Genomic DNA, 7,934 nt, shown 5'->3' with positions numbered 1-7,934 from the left:
TTTCACTAGGGGTTCCACCACTGCCAGAATTAATCAACCCTGAACGAGGATTCTCCAAAGTGTTGTTGTTTGGAGCAGACGTGGGTGGAACAGCAGGCAATTGGCGAACAAAAGCTTGGAGAGCGTTATTGACTTGAGAGGCAATAAGTTTTTGCAGAGCCTCATTCATGGTTTCAACGTTTTCGAATTGAGCCTGTCCATCTGTATAAGATCCATCAGGAGTGCCTTCACGAGATCGTCGTGGGGAACCTCGTGGAGAACCTTGTGGAGAGCCTTGTGGGGAATCTCCCTGAAGTTGTTGGACTGTCTGAATTTCTGGGTTTCCTTGAATGTTGTCATTGTTGTTCGACATGATTGATGCAATCAAGAAAATTAGATTGAGATATGCTTGATTATCAGATTCCCGGTAACGGAACCAATTTGTTTAACCAAAAAATAGAATTTCGGTTAAAACTAGAAATTAAGAAAAAAAATCGGGTTACTGATAATCAGGAGACGAAAAGAATAAGAAATTTTTGAGAATAATAAAGCAGTAAATAAGTTTGTATTTCAATGTAATCTCAATGATATTTCGTGTCCTTACAAATGCTGAGATCTCCTCCTTTTATAGTTGATTTTTCTAGGAAAAGGTATAATGTCTCAGTCTTAAAGAGGCAATTATGAGCATTAAATGACATTAAATGAAACGTTACACAATCATTCCTATTCAATGCTGATTCGCTAACGTATTTGACATTTAATACTGAATTTATACTCCTTTATGCTATCAGATTCATTTCTTCAATTCTTTCTGACCTCCTGGCTTTAATTAAGTTAAATAGATACGAGACTCGTATTATTTGAATAGCATCTCGTGCCTATTTAACTCTCTTCTTTTCGTATCTGAGATCGCCCGTGCCCCTCAATTAATCATCATGTTTTGACCATTTGACCAGTCCACGTATCATGCCACGTCACCTTCAATATAAATTCAGTTTTTTCCCAATACAATAAACCCCGATGGTGGAAAAGACCAACTAATATAGACTGGTGCATCACTTTGTCGAACTGCTGATTGAACACGACAAATTCTATCAGTGTTTCCAATAACGGGAAAACAGGTGTTCTGCCAGTGACTAGAAGGAACATATACTGCCATGATTTTTGCAACTCAAACTGATGAGATGGAAAAGAAAATAAATGAAAGTTAGAAAAGGAAACAAAATGAATTTCTATTAAAAACTCGTTGATAAGTATTCAATGATGGGAATGCTTATTTATGCTTTATATTTTATAATCATAAACCTAATAGAAGTAGGATTCGTTTTTCCTAAAAATGGTCAGCTTCCTAAATGAAAATAAGTGAGAAAAATTTAAGTAATAATTATTTTATTGCAAATTTAATCCTTTTCTTGATGCAAGTAGGATTCTAGTTTTGGAACAAAGTTTTATCGTAGAAAGAGTACTGGAAAACAAAGCGGGGATAGCTCAGTTGGGAGAGCGTCAGACTGAAGATCTGAAGGTCACGTGTTCGATCCACGTTCACCGCATTCTTTTTTGTTTCAGCTTTTGATTTATTTACCAGATTATGAATTTTAATTATCGGGCTGATAACATGGGACTAAATCTGTGTGGTACACTACAGCACAAGAAAACCTATGTTTTTATTGGGTTGAGTTAAATTCCAATTTTTATTTTTGCTCATCGCTAATTATAATTGATTAAGTCATTTTAGTTTTGACTTATTCTCGGCCTGGAGTATTGAGATAGTTCGCGAAGAAATTTAGATGCGGAACTAGAATTTTAACTTGATAGAATCAGCATGTTCCAATAATATAATGTTTGTTAAAATTTTAATGTATATCATGTTCTGTGTCGAGCAATATTGAATTCGATTAAGCCGTAACAAATTCTAAGGTCAGACATAAATTGCAGTCTAGTGCACAAAGCATTTCCCGTTTACACAAGATACCGGGGAGGGCAGCACCACAAGAAAGTGTGATGTAGGTATTCTACCTTGACATTAATTCCACATCTTGAACGGAGGCGGATCCAGAATTTTAGGTTTATGGGTTCCTATAAAAATTTGAGTTAATATACAATACTAACTGGATGAACGGACTGGGTTCTAAGCTATATATTCTTATATATTTAATGAATTTTTCAATACAAATACAGGTTCTAGACAAAAGCTACTGGGTTCACGGGAACCCGTAGTTATTGAACTGAATCCGCCCCTGATCTTGAATCCGTGACACATAGGTTATACGAAGAATACTTTATCATTGTTCTAAGTTCCTTTTCATTTGTTAGCGATTAGAATAGAATAGTCTAATTATGATGAATAATGAATAGAACGTCGGATTCACATAACTGATCCACAAGAAGTCAAAGGTGTTACTTAGAGAAAGTATGTACTATCTACGATTTAAATTGGAAAGGAAAAATTGGCTAATTCAAGAATCTTAGCCATATTTTACATAAAGAATGTATGATGTATATTGGTATATTGCAAGAAAAGGCATAAATTTTGAATCTCTTCTTTCTATGGGCACTATCTTTGGCACATTGCTTCCAAAAATTTATAAGTTTTTTGCGAGAACTTACTTCGATACGATTTTATATCTACCTCGTCCCTTTTAATACCTTCATTCACAATTGTTTCATACGTATATACAGATCGTGCATCTGCGTGCCGATGCAGGACATGACCAAACCATCTCAAACATAATGTAAGAAAAAGAAATGGGACAAGTTTTCGCCTCTAAGAATAATATTTTGCTTTTGATAGTTCATGAAATACATCCAACCAACATTTGCACAAACATGTAAATAAGAACTGCTTATTAACTGTAAAATTCACATTATCAGTTGGTAGCATACAACACTTACAACAATTTGCCATACAACAAATGGTAACTGTTTAATAAGAACAACAAACAATATATAATCTTCAAACTACCAAAAAGAAAAAAGACCCTGATTTGATTCGACATCTTTACCTTCACCAGGTAGAGGTAATGTTTGCGTACACTTTACTCTTCCTAGACTCCCGTTGTGAGATTATACTGGGCATTGTCGTTGCTGTTGTTGATTCGACATCTTCCAAATGTTGTACAACTCTGTATGTTTCACTAACAAAAAGAAGACAATCGGCTTTTCAAGAAAAAAAATTAAAAGAAATCAAATGACTTACATCTATTATAGTGAGTGAAATATTTTATTCTCCATTTGATGGAAAATAATTTTGTTTGCTCAAAAGTTATTACATACCTTATGAGTATAAAATAATATAAATGAATCACGGGAAAATCATAGCAAATCGTAATAATCCATTGGAACAAATGAAGAAGACGAAAATAAGTATTCAAAGTTAGGGGGAGAAGCATTAGAAGCCTTTATTGATAATATTGGTTTGGTCTGCCTCTCCATGAAGAGGTTCAGAGCCTTACAATGGTGTGTCTTTTGACTACAATTTGGATATCGTTCTCTCTTTCTTCTCCCTCTCTAATGGTCAAGAAGAACCCCCCCCCCCTCCCCCCCTTTCTAAGGTTCCCTCTCTTGGTTTTTATAGCTGTGGGCTTCGTGAGCTGGCAATAAGTGGCCGTGACCACGTGGGGATCTCGCTTTTATGGTGGCGGATAGGCCATGGCCTTGTTGATCGAGCCAGATGCGGGTTGAATATCGTCAATTCGGAGTGGTCGTGCCACTAATTAATCATAAATTAGCTTAAGACGGGATTAGCCTTGTTGATTATCGTGGGTTCGGATTCTGACCCATACAGTTAGTCCCTCCGCTTATTGAGGTCGGGCCTTGGCCGAGCTTGATGAGCGGATTCCATTGGCTGTATTTTGAGAAACACGGATGGGGATGTCGACTGTTGCTTCGGTCGAGGCCGAATTCTTTTTGGCGATGGCCCTTAGCCTTGTAGAGTATTAGTATCCTGTTATTGGGCTATCAAGTCATCGTTCGATCGAGGTCGAACTCTCCTCCTGGGGGAAGGTGCTTGACCTTTTAACTTACTTCGAGTGAGGTCGAGTTGCATCGTGCTCTGATCCTTACGTTTGTTTTGGATGCATACCCGTCGACCATGGCGGACGGGTCGTATGTTGTGCGGCCGAGGGGAATGGGGGCACGCTTGATACGTGCTCGGCGGTGTCAAAAGAAATTTCTAGGGCGCAATGAGCACCTCCCCGGCATTCATAGGTCGTTATGACCATTTCGAGGGCGAGACGCCGACGGGTGATTGCAAGGCTGCTTTATGGAGCCTGTCATAATGACGCACATTCCTATGGAATTGAACCGGCGTGCGGTTGGTCATGTAGTTAATGGTGGATGTTGGGATGCATGAGGGCCACTTGTATTGCCTATAAATAAAGGCTGAGGCATTCATTTTTCCTATTCTTATTGCTTGTCTGAGAGAGATTCTGAAGAAGATTTTCTTACTGTTGTTTCACCTTCGTCTTCGTCCCCCGAACTTCGTTTCTTTCTCGTTATTGTATCAACAATGGCAGGCATTTCTTCCCAAAATGTTCTTCCGACGGACCTTCCGGTTAATTCACCGGTGACCGAGGGGCCAATTCCGGCGATGGGCGGTGCGGAACTGGTGGAGACCGACGAAGCTCCATCGGTTGACGAGATAGTATCTCTGCCCGGAGTCCCGATGACTGATTTCACCGCCGATGGTGGGGAGGACCAGGTGGATGAAGCCCCATTAATGGGGGAGATTGGGATGTCTCGACTGCGGGGATAGGGGGTCATCCCCGGCTATGCTGACGTCATTCTCGCTAGAAGCGAGGAGAGGGTCCACACCGACCATAGGGGATACTGCATCTTTTACGCCTACCCCTTCAAGTTGGGGTTTAAGCTCCCGCTCCCAATGTTGGTGGTTGATTTCTGTCGTTATTACGGGGTATGCCCGGGTCAGCTTACTCCTTCTCTTTACAAGTTGTTAGCAATGCTCATCAAGTACGCAGAATTGGCTGGTAGGGAGATTACGCTGCAGCATGTGCTTAGTCTCTACGCTCCCCAGAGGGTTCGGGGTACCATGATTCGAGCGTGCCCTCGCGGGACGAGGGGCCTGACTGCGAAGCTGGATGATGAGGTTGAACCTCGCCCTTTCAAGCACTTTTTCTACATCAGGACTGAACATTTAGTGGCGTGCTCTATTGGATTCCCAGAGGCTTGGAATCATGCACGTAAGTTCCTTATCCATCGAATCCTCTTTTTTTTTTTACCCTTCCTTACGCCTTGTGCTCGTAAGCGTTAACTCGTGTCAATTTTGTAGCCGAAAAATCGTCGCCGGCTCCGTTAGCTGGGATTCACGGATGGGTGGAGGCCGTGCTCCCCCATACGGTGGAGATACGCACATGGGCGTCTTTCTGGGAGAGGCATGGACGTAATCCTGTGGCAGGTAAGAAAAATTGACTTCTTCTTCTGTTCCGCTTTGTTTCGACACTATTCCTCAATTTTGTTTTTCTGTGATCAGGGAGGGCACGCCGCGTCAGGGCCCCTCAGTTGGCCTTTCTAGTTTTGGAACTAAGTTTTATCGTAGAAAGAGTACTGGAAAACAAAGCGGGGATAGCTCAGTTGGGAGAGCGTCAGACTGAAGATCTGAAGGTCACGTGTTCGATCCACGTTCACCGCATTCTTTTTTGTTTCAGCTTTTGATTTATTTACCAGATTATGAATTTTAATTATCGGGCTGATAACATGGGACTAAATCTGTGTGGTACACTACAGCACAAGAAAACCTATGTTTTTATTGGGTTGAGTTAAATTCCAATTTTTATTTTTGCTCATCGCTAATTATAATTGATTAAGTCATTTTAGTTTTGACTTATTCTCGGCCTGGAGTATTGAGATAGTTCGCGAAGAAATTTAGATGCGGAACTAGAATTTTAACTTGATAGAATCAGCATGTTCCAATAATATAATGTTTGTTAAAATTTTAATGTATATCACATTTTGTTTAGTGAAATACTGAATTCGATTAAGCTTGTAGCTAATAAACAACATCCGCCACTAGAATTACACAACATTAAGAGTCTATTCGGAAAGCCGCCCATTGGAATTGGTGTAATGACTAGGGTATTAATTACAGGGTAACTTACACAAATGTCCCAAATAAATCTTAACTTACCAACCTCTAGCCATTAGTCATAGACTTACCAAAACTAGCCAACAAAAATTGATAAACCAAATAATAGGGTTCTTTCTCTCAAAGAATCACATGCAAAAATCACCTTTCATACTTTTAAGCGTGATTAGCATCATTAGATACAAGACGGAAAGGAAATTTCATGGACGGGGTAGCAAATAAGGTGATGAAATACAAAAATCTTTACAATATTCCAAAAACCTAAACAAAAAGGAACTTTTTCAATGGGTATAGTTGAAATTCATTGAAAATATATATATAAGTCAATATACAAAATTTGAGGAAGATTGGAGGTCATTTGGACTGGTTTTGTATCAAAATTCGTAATTAATCGAGTTCAAAAAAGTCTTCTGCGACGCATGTATAACGCATATATCACACACACAGGTATACATGGATATACATGTGATACACAATTGATACAAATATGATACATATGTGATACACAAATAATACACAATGCGATACACATGTTATTTTTTTCATGTTCAGCTTTTACTTCGAATTTTCAATTCAAACCACCTCAAAACTTCACCAAATCATCCCAAAACTGAGATTCAAGCTACTTAAGTTGTGACTAATCTATTCTAATAACACCCACTCAAAACAAAGCAAAAATTTGATATTTTTTTGCTACAAATAGCTAATTGGCTAATTTGGCTAATATTAGTAATATTTTATCAATTGGCCAATTTTTGTAATGAGCAACTTATAAATGGACATAGCTGGTAATTTCCCTTAATTACACACCCTAGTAATTACACAGTTGTGTAATTACGACAGTATGTTTGTTTGTCATAGTGTAATTACAATGTAATTACAAGTTTACTGTTTGGTTACACGAGTATAATTACACTGTTAGATTAAATTTCAAATTAAGTAATTATCAAAACTTAAAATTTAATATAATAAATATATGCATATAAATTTTTATAAGTATCAATGATATTATATTTTGTATTTAAGATGTATATTTTTCGTGAATATACATTAATTTATTAATCATATATTTATAAATAATATTGTAAAAATAATTTATATTTTTTTAAAATTAATAACATTTAGTTTAGATACTTACAAAAATAAAAAATAATATACGTTTTGTAAGAACATTATTGAATTCATGTTTGATAAAATAAATTAATATTTACAAATATAATGTCATAACATTATTCAAATGTTTGACAAAACTAATCTATCAATTCTAACTAAAAAAATGAACAACATGCAATGTGAGCCAATACACTAAAACAAGTAAATTTGAACCATGAATATAACACAACAAAATTAAAAAATAAAAATAAAATAGTTTTACATATGTCAAATTCCAACATAATAATAGTAAGTTCCAATGCAACTTAATAATTAGGAAACATGATAAGTTTATAATCACATTCAACAACGAAATTCCATTTTAATTGCATCGCTCATTATATGCCAAGTTTGTTAATGACTCGTTATTTCTAATATTAGGAGGTGTAGCTTAAAAAAATAGAATAATAAAATAAAATATATGTAATTACATGGAATCACAAGTAGGGGTGTTCAAAACCGAACCGAAATCGAAGCTTAATGGCTTATTGGTATTGGGTTAACGGTTTAACGGACAGGGAACGGATTGAAAGTTTTTTATTAACGGCTTATCGGTTTGGGGGCGGATTATTCAATTTTCTTACCGGATAATCCGTTAACCCGTTATATATATATATTAAATAATCAAAAACCCTTCTTCCTCCAGTACTGTATCAAAGTGAATTAGAATAAAAGAAAGCCAAATAAAAGGAGTCATCTAACT

General features: G+C 37.0%; 2 non-coding genes across 2 annotated transcripts; both read left to right on the top strand.

Annotated features, from left to right (window-relative positions):
* TRNAF-GAA lies at positions 1,457–1,529 on the top strand. The gene has a single exon. It is a non-coding gene; the product is annotated as a tRNA-Phe (tRNA).
* On the top strand, positions 5,554–5,626 carry TRNAF-GAA. Its single transcript has one exon. It is a non-coding gene; the product is annotated as a tRNA-Phe (tRNA).

This window comes from Nicotiana attenuata, chromosome 1, assembly GCF_001879085.1.
Source record: "Nicotiana attenuata strain UT chromosome 1, NIATTr2, whole genome shotgun sequence".
In the NCBI taxonomy this organism is placed as follows: Eukaryota; Viridiplantae; Streptophyta; class Magnoliopsida; order Solanales; family Solanaceae; genus Nicotiana; species Nicotiana attenuata.
The sequence above is the reverse complement of the archived record's forward strand: the minus strand, read 5'-3'. Positions and strand labels throughout refer to the sequence as shown.